The sequence below is a fragment of the Fundulus heteroclitus genome, chromosome 13, assembly GCF_011125445.2.
Source record: "Fundulus heteroclitus isolate FHET01 chromosome 13, MU-UCD_Fhet_4.1, whole genome shotgun sequence".
Taxonomy (NCBI): domain Eukaryota; kingdom Metazoa; phylum Chordata; class Actinopteri; order Cyprinodontiformes; family Fundulidae; genus Fundulus; species Fundulus heteroclitus.
In genome coordinates this window covers 30,628,962-30,647,064 of record NC_046373.1, presented here as the reverse complement: position 1 = coordinate 30,647,064, position 18,103 = coordinate 30,628,962, and the positions used below count along the sequence as shown (strand labels likewise).

Genomic DNA, 18,103 nt, shown 5'->3' with positions numbered 1-18,103 from the left:
TTCTGTTCAGCGTGCCAAACAAAGATGAATATGACTAAGTAGCTCATCAGGTGCTATAGTGATGATCCGCTGTTTCTGAGCAATTATCCCTTTATTACAAATGAGGCGAAATGTGAGAAAGTTTGAGCCCCGTGGATAGTTTGCGGTAACGTTGACTACGTGAAGACAGGAGCTCCCTCTGCTGAAGGGAAGACTTCAACGAGGTGGGAGATCTTTACGTGGGAATACTTTCAGGAACAGAAGCAGCCAATGATCACTGCTGTATGTGAGGCACAGATGGTTTGGAAATTTCATGTTGTTGCATCTGGGAGGGTATGGTGGTAAAGGCTGCCGTTGTTCTCGCTAGTCTCCTGATTCTAGAGCTTCATCTGGGGAGTTCATCAGCTGTGCGGCTCTCCAGCTGGTATTCCCAGTGGGACGTTTAGTGTCCGTCAGTCCCAACCAGCTGCTGTCGCTTTAACGGGTTTCCCTTTTGGACGGCCAGAGCGACTCACTTCTCTTTTGCAAATGGCCAAATCTGAATTTACGTGCCAGACGAGCGGAACGAGCCCCGGCTCCGGCCAAACCAATCTCTCCCTGCAGCCAGATAACAAAAGGAACAAACGGGAGGATTACGCTGAAGCCTTTCCCGCTCCCCAATCACCTCCTTTGTTTTACATCTTGTGTCTCTTGAACGCGCGGCGGCCCGAGTTGCTTTATCAGACGCGAGACGGAGAAATTGCTGCGAGCAACTATCGAATGCAGCGCCCAAAATGAAAATGTGCACCGAATTCTCCAAATGCCCCCGGGGCACAGGGAGCGGTGGTCGCTTTTCATCAGATGCAGGGTCCGCATCAGCGACAACCAGAACCAGACTTTTAATGGCAAATGGAGACGGAGGCAGTGGCGGGGGAAAGAAATATTAGATAAACATTTGATTAAAATGCGGCAGGTTTCGCTTGGCCTTTTCAAAGGGAAGATGGTGCCGGCATTGCGTGGAATGTGGTGCCATAGTCCTACAAAGCATTATTGATGGCAGCAAAGGGATTCTAAGGAAAAATGACAGCCACTGACATAAACATAAAAGCCCCCGCTATCGCTCTCTTTTTTTCCCCCTGGCTCTGCTTTCCTGCTCTTCTCTTCCTCTTTCAGCTTCCCCCCCCCCCCCCCCCACCCCCCACCCCAGTGTAAGTGTGATAAAAGCAGCCAGACCTGTAACTCAGGCTCCCACCCTACGCTCTAATATGAATTCAGGGTGCCCAGGCCACCCCCTAATCTCTTAATGCATGTTCCCTCAACCTTGGCAGGGTCGTGGGAGAAATAGATGGAGCCTTATCAGCTTTTATGGATTTATGGAGAATGTCTCTGCGCGGGCATGTACTTGTTGTTTCGTTTTGTTTTTACACCCGTCCGCGTCTACTTAATACTGTTTGCACTTTTTGTTCATGTATTTATCCTCAAGGATGTTGAGTAAGGTTATCAGAAGTAGTGATGTCTTTATGGGCTGATATCATTCTCTAATTACTATATCAATCACGTTGACCTCCAGCTAGGAACTGTTTTTGAAAAACTTGTGCCGGCTCTAACCTTGAGAATTCTCTTTTCTGCCCTGCTCCACTTCAGCTGCTGTAAATCTCAGTGTCTGGCTCCATTTTATCTCTGCGCAATATAATCATCATGTTTCATAAGCACCTGAAAGGCATATGAAGCAATCCTTCCCATCATGGATACACTAACAGAATTGAACCTCGACTCTGTAGTTTGGGTTTTTTTTAGAACTAATTTGTATCCTTAAAGGAACAGTGCAGATTTTTTTTTAAGTAAGATTCTGTTAAACAAGGCAGGCAGATTAAACTTAGAGAAGACTCAGACTTGTGTACCATATACTTCAACCTCTATAAAACAATATACCATGTTTTGTTTTCTGTTCGTTTTGTTATTTCATTTTAACTTGTGATTTCACTCAACATGATTTTCTTTTATAACAAAGTTCCACCTTTTTTTAAGCATGTGACTCAGGGAAATGGTAGTAGTCAAAAGAATGGAGCATCACTAAGTATAACTAATGCACTGAAAGCATTACGAATTGGGTCTTTAATCATTTAATAGATGTTTGAAACTTGAAATACATGCACAGGATTTACAGTTTTTACAGTTGTGGAAACAAAAAAATATATATATTTTTATATACACAACAAACAGTTTTTTAGCTTAACCAATGTTTACAAAGTGCGCACTTGCAATTTTAGGATTGAAAGGTAGTTCATCCTCTGACTGATAGATGGTGACAAAATACTCCTGATAAGATTCTTAGTATGGGAGACAAATGTATTAACTGCCACTTAATATTATAATTTGCAATAGATAATGAATATCCTCATCACCACTTTTTGTCAGGAATCAGAGACAGGTGGATCCAGTATTCAACCAGACAAGCAGAGGTTAGGTGAAAGAACATTTATTTACAAAAATGCAAAAACAAAAACGGGCATCAGGCCAAAAAAGGGAAGAATGTGTCTAATAACCAAAAATAACAAAAAGCAGTCACAGATGAAACTATCTACAAAACAGAGGACAGGCTAACTCAAAAATCCAAAGATAGATCTGATCAGGAAACAGGGGGGCAGAATAAACTCAAGCAGTGGTCAGTTAAACAGGCAAACAAACGTGGAACAGGGAATGCTGGACAAGACTCACCGATAGGGATTGGAAAGACAAACAATGATGTGGCAGATTGCAGGGGGCAGAGGCAGGTATAAGTAAGGGAGTGATCAGGTGAATGGAGTGAAACTAATTACTGACATGGGTGCAGCTAATCGGGAACAGGGAAGTGCTTGGGAGTAAACTGAAGCCGATTGGATGGTGACTGGTGAAGGGGGGTGACAGGAAGACAAAAGAATGCTGGCAGGTGAACTGAACTTAGACTGGTGACAGAAATGGTCTGAGCAGGCCGGATAAACTTATAACCTAAAACAAAATCAAACACTAAGACAGAACCAAAATTAGAAACTGAACTTAAGGCAGGAGAGTAAAGTAATTAATCAAATAACAAACAAAACACATAACCAAACCCAAATCATGACACTTTTCTCAACCTCTGTGCCCTGTTCCTGTATTTACCATGCAGGTAAAGTTTTGATCTAAGCATATAAGGCTGATAGGATCTTTTTATACTTTAGGACTGTATTCCTTAAGTAAGAAGCCACACTGACAGGATGAAAATGCTTCAGAATCCATGTAGAATTTACTTGTCGAATATTGTGTTAACAAATCGCCCTATTGCTCAGAACTTTGTGTTTGCCCTTCTCACTCACAATTATTTCTAGCCAGCTACTCTCTACCCTGGTGACCCAATATGACTTTGGATGACTCGGATGTTCCCAATGCACACTTTTTAAAATCTTTGTATTTTGTTAAAATCCTGCCTTGTAAATCCATCGTTTTTGTACGCTGCTGTTTTTCCAGAAATTATTCTACAGCTGTTGCAAAGGAAATGTTTACTCATTTACTTTAAAAAGATTCAAATCAGTTTATATCTCAACTGCAGCAGATAACTCGGTTGATTATTTTAGATCCAGCTAATTGGTACTTATATTAAACAAAGATGCCAAAAGAGTTCTTTTACTGCATTACTCTGGTAACAAGCTGAACCTTTTCATTAATTCGGCAAGTGTTGGCAGCTGAATGAATGGATGGCAACAGAGTTAGCCTTTTATGAAGCCTAAAACAAGTTTCAAGTACCACAAGGTCTTAGTTCAGGCATTGGATTTGAATTTGAGGTTTAAATGAGTTTCTCCACCATATGCCATAGAGCAAGTTTAGCCTAAATTTGTGGCGGTTATTTACTGGTGCTCTGCGAAGGTAGTTACTCCCCTTGGCTTTCTACCTATTTTGTTACATTCCAACCTGTAATTGAAATGCTTGTTTTTTTCCCATATGCGATGGATATGCACAGAATAGTCTAAGTGAAGTGAAATGAGGAAAATCCCCCCCACACACACACACATTTTGGTAGGCATTTCCTAAAAAGCTCTGGTGCGACCAATAGGGGGTTTTCAGCTGACGTCACGCTCACGTGACTACTCAGCGCGTCCGCCATATTGGGTGGCAGTCGTTTCGCACCGTTGACCTGCATTGTATGACGCCTTAGGCAGTATTGGAAGTGAACAATGGGGAAAACGTGTTTAATGGTTGGTTGCACGGCCCGTGGAGGTGGAGATCAACGCTCTTTCTATCGCCTACCAGCCGTAATAGTGAATCAGTGTGAAAAAAAAAAAAAACAGCTGTCTGAACAACGCCGTCACCTATGGCTGACACGGATATCCAGGTCCGATTTGGACGGTGTTAAGCTGGAATACGCCAGAGTCTGCGGTGCTCACTTTGTCACAGGTGATTAACTGTTAAGTATTTAAAACATATAAGAAGAATATATTAATAATAGGGCTTGGGCGTTATGACTTATTACTTTCCGCGGCTGTCATGTTGACTGCCTCCGCCGCCTCTACTGCCTATTACTACCGCATACTGTACTCCCTCTCTCAGCCGTGTTTTAATTTGATTAATTTCACCTTAACTTGATTTCAACCATGGTAAACCGTTGCTGTAATGTGGGCTGTAACAGCGCAACACATGATCGCCATGGGAAAAACATAGAAACAGATTAATTTTCCACCGCTTTCCTGCCTGGAGGCGCAACCACGGAGAACAACTGTTAGCGATAACAAAGAGTCGTCGGCTCGCTTGGATCGCGGCTGTAAGTCGACCGAACATAACTTTCCACAGTATCCCGATGTCAATGAGAGTGTGTTCTAAACGTTTGAAACACATAGCAGCAAGTTAAAAGTACATTACATGCGCGAGTGGTTGTTAGCGCTAACGGTTAGCATGAGCCAGAGCCCGGCTGAGCGCAGCTTACCTTTGAACGAGTTACAGAGATAAAGAGATCGTCGGCTCGCTTGGATCGCGGCTGTAAGACCGAACATAACTTTCCACAGTATCCCGATGTCAATGAGAGTGTGTTCTAAACGTTTGAAACACATAGCAGCAAGTTAAAAGTACATTACATGCGCGAGTGGTTGTTAGCACTGGCGGTTAGCAGCTACTAAACTAGCATGGGCCAGAGCCCGTCTGAGCGCAGCTTACCTTTGAACGAGTTGCTGTGTTCCCACTGTTTGCTGGCTTTATGATCTGCAGCTCCTACCGGCGCCAATACGGTAAATACAACTTAATTTTGCACTGGTCATTGTTCTGCTTAAATAATTAAAGCCGCGAGCGGCGTCGATCGGCCTTGCAGCCAAGCGCCTTCGCGCACCGGCGGGCGGTGCAACACATTTGCAACACATTTGCGTCGGATTGTTTACATTTTTACCATCTTATTAAAACTCACCCGTCCACGTATGATGGCGATTTCCTTGATGTACATAACCAGATGTGAACTGGTTGTGAGCCTCTAGATCCTTGTAAGCTCTCATTTCCTCAAGAGTGTGCAGAGGGTTTTCACTGAACACCAGGTAATGCACTATGTCGCCGTGCTCTACATTTGGCCAATCATCTGGATTACGGCTAAACAAGGCACCGTGGAGGGCATACGGGTCCATATGGTCGATCACGGAACATTTCCTCAGATATACGTCCTTATCTGGTCGCTCTAGCGTGCTGGCGTACTTATCCATTCGCGATACGATAATACATGTAAGACAACTAGAGATAAGGAAGTGTGCCACCCAATATGGCGGACCGGAAGTTGGCCAGTGACGTCAGTGAAAACACCCTATTACCTGTAAAAGTCACACAATTTGTGTAATGAAGTCCAACTGTGTGCAATCTAAGTGTCACATGATCTGTCAGTATAAACACGTTCATGATTGGCTGAAACCAGGCTTTGGTAGGCGGGCACCAGGTGTCGCTTTGCCAAATCGGCTTGGAAAGTTCTGCTGAATGTCCCTCCTTTCCCCGAGCCCATTCAATGGAAGCATGCCCAGATTGATAAAGTGCAAAACTAAACATTATCAATCTGGCTTGCCAGATTCCCGAAGCACCATCAGATCTAAAATCTTCAAATGAAAAGACAATGGTTCCACAACAAACCCACCCACCAAAACTCATAGACCAGGCAAGGAGGGCGTCCATCAGTAGCAGCACGGAGGCCAATGGTCACCCTGAAGGAGTTGCAGAGTTGCACAGCAGAGACTGGAGGACCTGTCCAGATGACCACAATAAGCTGTGCATTCCGTAGAGCTGGGCTTTATGCAAGGGTGGTCAGAAAAAAGTCATTGCTAAGTGTTAAAAAGATGAAGCCATGTTTTGAGTTTGCAAAGAGGCATGTTGTCAACTCCACAAATGAATGGAGGAAGGTGCTCTGCTCAGATGAGACTAAAATTAACTTTTCTGCACCTAGAAATGCTATCTCTGGTGCAACTGTAATATTTACAGTAATATTCTCTTTGGGGGGAAGTAACAGGACTTTGGCACACTTCTCACACCTCAGAATAGCTGAACGTGTAGGCTAAATGTGCCACAAGGGACCGCTCTATGAAACAGCTCATTATAAACACTAGAGGACTGCTGAAACCTAGGAAACTGCTGGGAGTGCTCCCAGGAACAACTGAAAGGGAGATACAAAGGTTAGTGTCTGCTGAGGACGCAATGGGAAACAGAGGAATCCAGGTGGGGGGCAGCTGTTCCTATCAGTGGTTCTTTGGGCTCTGAATGGATCCAGAAAACAACATCTGAGAGAGTAATGACGTCACAGCAGACTGTGTCTTGACAGGGTTAGGCAGCTTTAATTTCAACGCTTGGGCGACTCACTGATATCAGAATAGGGTAGACGTACAGTAGGTCATACACAGGAAGGCAGATGCAGGCAGACTAATCAGTGGGCTAGGCACAGGGCATAAGTCGTGGGGCATAAACTCTCTTTATCCAGAAAGCAGAAGCCGGTAGGGTGTCTGATGAGGGGAAGGCAAGACAGGCAAATCCAGGAAATGAGAACTTGGTCAGAAACAAGCAAGGCAGGCAAGGAACACTGGACATCTCCTCAGACAGAGGCTTTAAATACCCCGTATATAAAGGCAGGAAAACAGATGAAGAGAATGAACCTGATTACACTGCACCGGTAGGTGATCCACAGGTACATCATATGATGTTGATTGCAGAGTTTGCGGGAGGAGCATGCATGCAGACAGTTATGAAGTTTTCATTTATTTTGTTCTATTTGTTGTTTGCTTCATAATGAAAAGAAAATACATTTTGAACGTTGTGGGCATGTTATGCAAATGAATTTGTACAAAGTCTCAAGAAATCCATTTCAACTGCAGGTTGTAAGAAAACAAACAAAACATGAAAAAATGCCAAGGGCGTCATTACTTTTCCTGGTATCTGTAAACTTCACAAACATTGATAAGCAGTGTTGTGTCAGTTCCCCATTAACAATTAACAACGTTCTAAATTGAAATTCAAATAGTTTAAAATGAATTAACTGATGTTCACAGTTCATCCAAATATTCTGAACTGGCTCCATTCATTATATTTAGCTTGCAAATAAAGTAAAAAAAAAAAAAAATTAAATCTACAGTATAAGGTTCATTCACCAGTTAGTTAATAATGCCAACTGTCCAGTGATTGTAACCTCACTTAGGCTATGTTCACACAGCAGACAAATGCGACCCAAATCCAAACTTTTTCATAGTGTTATGATCGGCCCGATTCCGATCCTGACAACCAAGACCAGACAAAATATCCCATTTGTGCCACTTCTATATGTGGTACTAAGTCGAATGTGTCAAATGACTGGCTGAACGTGTTGTCTATCTTAATGTACTCTTCGAATGAACTTGATGGTCTGGGAATTTTAGCTGGAATGCAGAATCCCCAGTCCTCAGAAAGTTCTACCCAGAAAGCAGATATAAAAATACTGTATAGAAATGTTTTTCCTAACACAAAACTAACGAGTTGTGGCGTCTCTGCATGTGGGGCCAGTGGGGCCTGGCCCCACCAGATGTCGCTGTGGAGCTCTATGTCTGCAGTAATCAGTGGAACACGATCGATCTTCATAGAGTCATAAAAAAAGACAGATTCCCTTAGAAACATCTGTGTCTATATATCTAAGTCTGCCAGAAAACTGACAAGCTCAGTAGGCTGAGTCCTCCTGAGGCGTCTTAATACTGAGGCCGGCCCACCAACGTTTGTTTAAATAAAGAACATCTGAAATCGCAGAGTACATGCCCAACACGCTCTCTGCAGACCGCAGAGGGACACAAATCCTCTGGCCCCAAGCTCAGATCTTCCAATCAAAAGACTGTAAAAGCACACGTTACGTTTACGTTCTGCCGGATAGATAGACCATCTAGGCAAGGCACATTTATTTGTATCGCACATTTCAGTACAAGAACAATGCACAGTGCTTTACATGATTAAAACATTGGAAAATAAAAACAGAATAAAAGCAAGTAAAAAAAAAACAGTTGGATTAAAATGTAGGAAATTTTAAGCAGAAAAAGGAAAATGGAAACTAAAAGCAAATATTAAGTCTAGTGTTGGTTGTCCTTGCTAGCTCATTGAAGGATTGATCTTTTCTGTTTAATAAATGAACAATATGAGTGAGCCTTTATTTATAATTTTATGTATAAAAATGTAATTACATTTATCTTATATAACATGGATTGTTCTAGTGTTGGTTCATGCAAACTTACCTGTTTAATTCAAAATTTGTCAAATTCAGGTTGTATGCGTCACTAAAATATAGTTGCTGCTAATAGGTGTTGAGATTTTGTTGCCCCACTTAACTTATCATGCCAGCGACTCCACTGCTAATGAGCAGCGTTCAGGCAGAAAACCTGGGAGGGAAAAAACAAAAACAAATTTAACGGAATAGCTTCAACACCCTGACAATTTGTCACCTGTTTTTTTTTTGCAAAAAAAGGTTTGCTGCCTCTTTTAAGCCCTGTAACTCGGGAACTGTTTTTCTGGCTCATCGGATTAAGAGGAAGAAGAAAAAAAATAAAAACTTGAGGAGAGTCAGTTGTTTAAATCGAGGGGATGTTTTCTTTACTCTCCTAACCGCTGGGTGGCTACAACAGACCCAAATGGAGACCGTCGCTCTCACCAGACCTCTCTGGATCTTCCAAACAGACCGAGTTCATTAAATATGTTTGTATGTACAAACAATAGCCACATTATCGATGGAACTCCTCCCCACTCCCAGTCTTCTCCATGCAGTGTTTTTCACCAGGACAGTGGAAGACTTGCCCTCCAAGACTAAGTAGCTCCTTCTCTCACAGCTGAAGAAAAAGTAATTTAAGTACATGCCCCCCCAGGAGCACTGGAACATCAAAGGAGCTGCAGAGGCCTATAAGCCAATAGACGGCTCAGCTTTTACTCCAGCAAGCAGGCGAGGGAAAGAAAAAAAAAAACATCAGTGTTGTCCAAGAGTACAGCAAGATCTCAAAGGACAGTAGCTGCTTGTTATCACAGGGTATTTCGGGCAGGTTGACATCACATCCATGCTTGGGGGCCAGCGATGGCTCAGCCGAGGGAGGTAGGGGATCGTGGTCAGGGAGGCTTTGTGAAATGCATTTTAAATCTCTTTATATCCACAATGTCCTTGGATCTCACTTACTTATTGACCAACTCGTTGTTTTTTTTACTTCCATTTTCCTAAAGGTAGAAAATAAAGCCTGAAATCTTAATGTGCAGTGACTTGCAAAAGTGTTCACACATGCTGAATGTTTTTCATGTGACTACTTGAATTGACATTCTGGTCCTTTATAAACGGGAGGCGTAACAGAAAACATTTGAGAACCCATATGGAAAAGAAATAGAAAATTTATATTTAAATAATGTAAGCATTCAGTCATCTTCTACGTTTGATGTGTTGCACGTCAAATAAGGATTTAATGATTTACTCTTGCAAGTGGCCACTTTTGGATTCATTTCATACAATATAATGAATTTAACAGGAATCATGTGAAAACTATGTAAGTTGCATATCAACCATTCACTTTCCTACAGGATCTCACAAACCGTAAATGCATCTCAGATACTTAGACCATGTATTTCCACTGTCCAGGTAGGTTGTGTATCGGCTGCTGAACACACATTACTGGGAATGATTGAAAAAAGCCGAGCTCATTTTGGGTCTCTGAGCTGATAAGGAATCATTTTGAACCCTTATTAATCTAATAAATGAAATTGCACGTCAGTGAAGAAAATGTACATTTGTTGTTCTGTGAAGCATTGTGCAATGCCTGTTATCAACATTCATGCATTACAAAAGAACAGTTATTTAGTGGCACAAGCATCACTATAATAAACTTGGGTTGTGTGTGAAAAGACAACCACGTATTGACATTTATTCCAAAAGATAATGCACAATGTATGTAATGTGTTGATTATGTGCCAAAACAAAAGTATTTCTGAATCTTTCATAAAATACTTAAAATGCTTCTAAAATATTGGCAGTTATTTACCAGTCGACTGTCCCCTGCTTTTTATATACTTTGCATTTGTTTATAATTTTATCATCAGATTCGGGTGCAGTTTATTTATATAGTCTTACATTTGTATTTTTTATGTGTCTTGCAGTAGTTTAGTCTCACTGATGATTGGCCAGTCATATAAATGTGATATTACATTTTTCTAAGGCTATTGAATGCAGAACGTCTGTCACATATTGTTGCGATAAGTACCCAAATCATGTAAGTTTCATTCTGTACCAATTTACTAAGAAACTGGTATCTGGTTTCACTGTCTTACATGTCCATTACATGTAAGTTTCTACTTAAACGGATACAAACTTTATGTATATCTTTTCCATAGGGGTGGGCAGTGTTAGTTTTCCGACATCTGATAAGAACCCCTTATCCAAATGTTCGGTATTTTCCCTACATGGCTGGTCCAGAATTGTCTGGTGAGATTTTCTCACCTGAGCGGTGGATCTCTGCGGCTCCTCCGGAGTTACCATGGATCTCTGGCATGCTTTGCATAAAGTTCTCCTACTATCTACTTCACAGCTGAGTTACCCTTTGTGTTAAGGCTGTTCTTCTAATTTGCGAAAAAGTAGAAGATAGTTCAGTTGAAAAAACTGGCAAATTCTAAGCCACTTTAAGTCGAACAATATCGTACCAGTAAGTCATTAAAGCAGGGTGCAGGGGAGCATCTCTTTGAATACTAAATGATGTCGCTCTATCACAGGTATATCACAAAACAATTGTTTTACAAGTACACTTACGGCAGTACAATATGAGTTTCCTTCCCTAACTTCTAACTCTCAGCAGACCCCTTTGCTACACACCTCATTAAAAAGCGAAACGATTTTGGTTTGCTTTTTTCTACACCCTACGCTCTAATCTGAAAATGTTAAAACGTCAGTCATAGTCCTGGAAAAATATCCTTGAGCAAAATTGCTCAACACATCACCAGCTAATAGGACGCCTTTTGTGATACATTTTAGGTTATTGATTTTACTAGAGAACAGTGAACAGGTATTTTGTGTTAAAACAAAACGTGCTAGAAGGAAGGGATGAAAAAAAAAGGGAAAAAAGGAGAGGAAAATACTGGAAAAGGACAAGGGAGGACAAGATGAGCTGGAGGAGGAATGCGCCTCTTAAAGTAGTCCTAGGATGGTCGGCTAGACTCGGATCTCAGCCGTGGGTGTGTGTGTGTGTGTTTGTGTGTTTATGAGGCGGGTGATGTGTGTGCTGATATTCATCCTGCATGTCAGAATGTAAGTATTATCACCATCTCTCTGGTTTAAGCATTCCCTCGGCTGCCATTAGGGCCTAATAACGGTGTCAGTATGATTAATGGCGGGAGACCAGACTGTGATTGCACTCTCCCTAAACTGTGGTCCCCAGGCAACTACACTACCCACGGTACCTGCAGTCTGCCCTGCCCGTGTCTTTCAGCGGGCCGATACAGGCTGATGTTAGGATTTATTTGGACTAAGCATGTTTTTGTTTTGCTGTGAGCTACATGAAATACTATTATTGAAAAATTAGATGTTATCCCTTGAGGCGGCATTCTGCACTCCATGGTTTTGATACAGACGGACTGGTACTGATTGAGGGATTAGTATAATTTCAAAATGGCTTTAAAAACATTTGATCTGAGGGAGACGAGGATCTTAGATCTGCTATGAAGAAGCATTTGGTTTCTAAAGCCTAAGTGTTAATATTTGAAATGACTTGCAAAAGTCGTCAGTGTGGACAAAGTCAGCATAGGGTAGCGCCTGATCCCTTAGCGCTGTTAAGGAGGAAATACAGTTGTCCCGTTGTGGCAAAGCAGCACACACGCGTCTGACGCTTAGGTCAGGTTAGCTTTTCATTTTAATCAGTCAACAAATGTACACTAGAAGCATAAAACGCATGTACAATGCACATATTTATGCTACGCGATACCTATTAGACTGAGGTTCTAATTTCAGATGCATATATGCTGCTCTTTGGCAAGGAATAAACGGGAAAACAACGCCCTGTGTCAAAGCTCACTTCTGAAAGTAACCCACAAGTTGAGTCTCTGTTCGGCCACAAGGTGATAGAAGTCACCTTGTTGACGTTGCTGATTGATGGGTTGCGCTCGTTTTTGCTGAGCTCTCTGCCTTTCCTCTCGCAACAGTTCATTAAGTGGAGGAAGGAAGGCCAGGACGAGCCTTCTATTTGGTGCTCTTTCCATGTGGCAATAGTTCTTTTCAGAGCAGATACACATGGCTGTGGAGCATACTTTGCAGCGTCTGTTGTAAATGTACACTTTTAATTAATTAAATTCAGAGCCGGGACACGTGCCATCCAAGCACATGAAAAATTCTGTTCAATTATCTCTATATGTATCAAAACATTGCGTTTACGTCTGAAAAGGAAACTAATTTAATCACAGGTAAACACCAGAATATATGAGAAGGTTAGGACACCGTACTCTATATCCGGTGTCATCCCATTGAACTGAATGTAAATTTGAATTTTGGTCCGGTACACACTTAGCTAAATGTCTGGGCTTTGAATAGGCCAAACCTCCCTCAAAACGCTGACTAACAAAGCATGTGCACCAGACACGATGCTTCTATGTGTGACTTTAGCCATTTTACGTTAGAATAAACATGGAATTGTCCCAAATTATTCATCACAAGAACATTTTTATTCAGATAGTGTAGACGTTTTTTTAAATTTTGTTTTATTTGATATTACTTTACTTTATATATACACAAATATGTTAGAAAAACAGATTGCCTGCTCAAATTACAAATTACACATTTATTTAACGAGGCAAATTGATATTTGCCATTGTGGTCTCATTGATATTTCTCATGACAGTTAGTGTGCTCCTCCTGTTGCAGAATCTTTTTCGACATGCCTAAAAAGTCCATGGCAACTTGGCATAGTCCCATAGTGGTTCTCAAACTTTTTCCGTGGCGCCTCTCTTAATATTTGACCCCGCCCCCCCATCTCAGCAAAATTGGCCAAATTCGTAACCTTTACTGTTTTCTCTCTTAAAGCATTGAAACAGTCCTTCTGAAGATTACCCAGAATCCCTTTTACATTTTAAAACATTTTGTAACAACAGTTTTTAACAACTGAAATTTTTCAACATTGCCCGATTTTTGAAACTATATAATATTAACATCAGCAGAACAGGTTTTTAGCCTGACATGTACCTAACAAAAGATAAAATACAACAAAGTTCACTGCCCGCGGACACAGCACACTCTCTCCCTGTAAAGGCAGCACAGGTAACTTTTAGCTAGCAATAAACCTCATCATTATTAAAAGACAGATACATGCTGAAAATATAATGAAAAATAATATCAAGCCATTAATATTAAAGACAACCTCCTGTTACATTAGGTTTTATACCCTTTCAGGACAATATTAATACTATTCATCCACACACATTCATACCATGCTAGCTCAACGCAGCGAAGCTGTTGCTTTGAGGATTTCCCAGAATCCCCTGCGAGTTGTACTACTGACTACAGGTACAGGCCAAACAGCAGATGGTGCTGTTGTGCCATTTAGCAGGATTCATCTTGTCCCCACAGACCTTTTTAACTGTAATCCTGCAACGTATTTTCAAGGCAAAAAAAGGCAAGGCTGAACAAAATATACAATACACACTGCTGATGGAGCAGAAAGTGCAGGTTTGCTTTAAGGTTCTGGGATGGCCTTTCCAAAACCTTAACTTATGCCTTATTAAAATGTATTTAATATGCTTAAGACTGCAGGTATGTGGTAGGAAATAAAGTATTTTACAAGTATACAAATGCTGCCAATGTGAGTGGCCAGAGTCAATGTCAGAAAAAATGGGTTTGCTAAGGAACATTGACTGTATAAACTGGGTTTCCACTGCTACCCATAATAAATATATTTTTGTAGTGTTTGCTTTCAAATATATCACCTACCTCCAATTGACACTAACCATTGGTCTTAATAATAATTATTACACCACCCATCCTCATTTCGTCCTTCACTATATATCCAGAAATCTCCAACTCAACTGAGCCTTGTGTCTTTTAGACAGCGGCACATTATCAAACATCATATCAGGTGTATTATAGACTGTTCCTCTCAATGTTGGAGCTTTGCTTTTGTCACATATCACTAAGAGCACTTTTCTCCATCCACTCCTCCACCCTGGATGCACTTTGCTCACCTCTGTTTTACACTTTTCATGGTTAACCTCTAGTCTTTAAACTCTTCCAGTAATGCCACAATATAAGTGGACATATTTAATTGGAGGAAGAATGAACTTTCTGCCTCTTCACAGAGGTGCAGACAATAATGCTTTTATTAAAGCATTATTTCTGAGTTTTTACCTTTATAAACTAAAAATATTTTATAACGGTCATGTTACGAAACAGATTGAAGTGGTCACATCTGTTCATAGTTGTTCGTCATTCATCAATTTAAATATTAAAAATCAGTAAATTATTGCATCTCTTTCTAAGAAGGGACTTTAATTCAGTTTCAAAGTTTAACTGGTTTGAAATGTTCACAAATAACTTGTTTAGGTCGCTGATTGTTGTCTCCGCCAGAGCTCTCCTTTCATCCTTTCTTTCTGAGAATCAAACTTGGCGTAGTTCATTTAAAATCTGCTCTACATCCGCATTTTCCCACAGTTTAGAGTGAGAGTCAGCAGCTTTAAAACCTAAAGATCATAGGGGCAATCTGAGATTAAGTAGTGAAACTGATTAGCATCAAGTGATTTAATCTACATAAACAGGCCAACTTTCAGACCCCACAATGGAAATGCACACAACAAACTGCCCAGGTAATTTATAGGTGCAGGGATGTTAGCTTCTGTGTAAAACCTTCAGGTACCTGAAACGTACCTCTGCTGAGCAATTAACCATTCTATGATGACATATACTGGCTGTCATAATAGCATTTTCAACAAAAAAAGATTTTCAACAAAAAGGATCCATATCCTTTTTGTTGTTGTTGTTGTTGTTGTATAACCATTTTGTGGTATCCTAAACCTCAGTATTAAAATAGAGGCACAAACCCAGTTTATACAGTTAAACTTCTGAACCTTCACTCCTGGATGGCCTAAACCTTCCCACTGTATGTTGATTCCATGGTTGGACTGGTTATTGGGGACAACGGGCATATACCCAGTTGGCTGGTAGCATTTTGGGCAGATGCACATGTCTTTTTCTATACCATTCGGCCGGCCCTCAGAAGCACACTTGCGCTGGTGCTTTTGGGTGGCGAGGCCGGTTGCTTCAGCTGGCTGTGCACATCTGTATCCAAAAGCAGCAGCGCTAGTGTGCTTCTGCTATGAATCGCCGTGTGCAAAGATAAACCGAATGTAAAAGATGTGATTGGGCTAGGGCAATGCCAGAAAATGATTGAATGATACTTCTAAGGGACCGGTCGAAAGATATAGAAAAAACATGTGCATATGCCCAAAATACTACCAGCATTACTTTTTGGTAAAGTAATGCAAAGTTAATGATTGGATACATACAATATTGAATAAGTAACATATTTTTAAATGGACCTGAGGAGAATTCATCACACACTATCATGTAACAGAGGCAGAAACTATGGCTGAAATGAACTTCATCATGTACTAACAATCCTTTATTATTACTACCATCATTACAATCATGGTTAAGAAGTAATGATGCTCATGCAGCTGTTTTCCCGCGAGAGGCAAACAGTAAGACCGGCTAGGTAACATCTAAAAGCCAGTTTAAACAGTATTGTCAGTGTTAATTATAGCTAAATGTTTGCTAGACTCATAAAGCGGCTAAAATGTTACCAAAATTTAAGTTGTTTTTGGTCGCCACTTTCTCTCTGGACTCTTCTGCTACTAGTTGTTGAGTACAGGCAGATTTTATCTCGCCATCCACTGTTTAAAATAAAAGCTTCAACTGTACCTAAATGCTCTATTGCCAAGGGTACGTCCATGTGTAGTGTCAACTGCTAAGCCAAGGCTAAGTGCGACCGACGGCACAGAATGGAAAACCATAAAGGCAAAAATCTGCTGGCAGATGCTGCCAGTTATGCAAACATTTTTATGTTTGTGTAGCTTTGACTTGTGCAGCAACAGATGTTAAACAGCAATGTGAGGTAGAGGAAGAAGAGCGACAGAGTGAAGGCAGACCCAGTAAGGAGTAGTTGGCCACTTTATAAGACCAAACATTTGCAAAACAGTATGGAGGCAGAGGCTGGCTCATAACAATAAGATCCTAATATTTTAGTTGGCTACATTATTAAGCCTGGATTTGCTGTCATTTTTGGTAAAATAACGCAAAGTTAATGATTGGATACATACAATATTGAATAAGTAACATATTTTTAAATGGACCTGAGGAGAATTCATCACACACTATCATGTAACCGAGGCAGAAACTATGGCTGAAATGAACTTCATCATGTATTAACAATATATTATTATTACTACCATCATTACAATCATGAATACAGTGAAATCCTTGTGTGGTATTTAGTGTTTACCCATGATACAACTAACTATAAATCAATATAGGTAGTAGCCTTATGAAACATAAAACACTAAAAAGCATTTGTTAAATCTATAAAATACAAATAACACTACAGCATATGTAAAATGTACAATTTGTTTTAAAGAGTGTGCATACATAATAGTAAAACTTTTTGTGCAGAAATCATGTATTATCAACGGTGGTGGGCCACTTGGACCCCTGGGCCGAATGTTTGCCCGTCCACCACTTGTTGCCTTTGCCTAGCAGAGCCCTTGTTTCAGCACAAGATAATTAATCATTTATGTTTCCCAGCGGTTTAAATCATTCATTCTTTTTTTACTAGCTTGTAAGTCATTGAATCTTATTTAGCCAGTGATGATTTGAAGCATTTAAACTTTTACACTTACCACTTTTCGATGTGTATATATATATATATATATATATATATATATATATATATATATATATATATATATATATATATATATATATATAAGCACTTCCCAACTCAGTTCCAGCTTGATATTAGTTTGAAAGCAACAATCAAAAGCAAACCAGAGCACTTATTTCTCTTCTATCTAATGCGGTGTTGGGCCTTGTGACTCTGCTGTGCTGCAGAAATAAGAAAGCCGCTGACATATCGGAGAACCTCATCCTAAGATGAAAGTCCAATCTGACACCTGGTGCAGTTCTGTGGACAGAAAGTCATAGAAGGCCGTGGAAAGGCAGAGAGCAGGTAGCAGCGCAGACACACCAAATTCAGACAAATAGCCCGACAGGAACTAACAGATATTCTGAGAAACATCCTTAAACCTGTCAGCTCTGGCACTTGGGCTCTGTTCCGGTGGTTTAAAAATAGGAAGACGGCAGACAATCTGCAGCGGCTGAAAACTAACATGACATTTCTATCCTAGGAGAAGTGTTACAGTTGAAGCCCGGCCGGTTAGAGCCTGTTACTTTATATACTGTATTTTGGGTTGTTTAGCTCTGTCTTACAGGTGAAAACACACACATGTTTTTTTTTTTTTAATCAAATATGCAGAGGTAAAGGTGCCTGGCAAAGTCATCTTCTTTATTACTGTCAAATCTCCTTTCTACAGTTTAAATGACTGCAGTAAGCTGAAGATGTCATCATTAATAGGGCTGTAAGGTATGTGAAGGTCACCTGAAGAAATGACACTTTTC

At 40.6% G+C, this 18,103-nt stretch overlaps 1 protein-coding gene across 7 annotated transcripts in view; it reads left to right on the top strand.

Annotated features, from left to right (window-relative positions):
• ptprua (protein tyrosine phosphatase receptor type Ua) overlaps positions 1-18,103 on the top strand; it is a 328,377-nt gene that overhangs the window by 117,099 nt on the left and 193,175 nt on the right. The gene's annotated exons all lie outside the window — the stretch shown is intronic.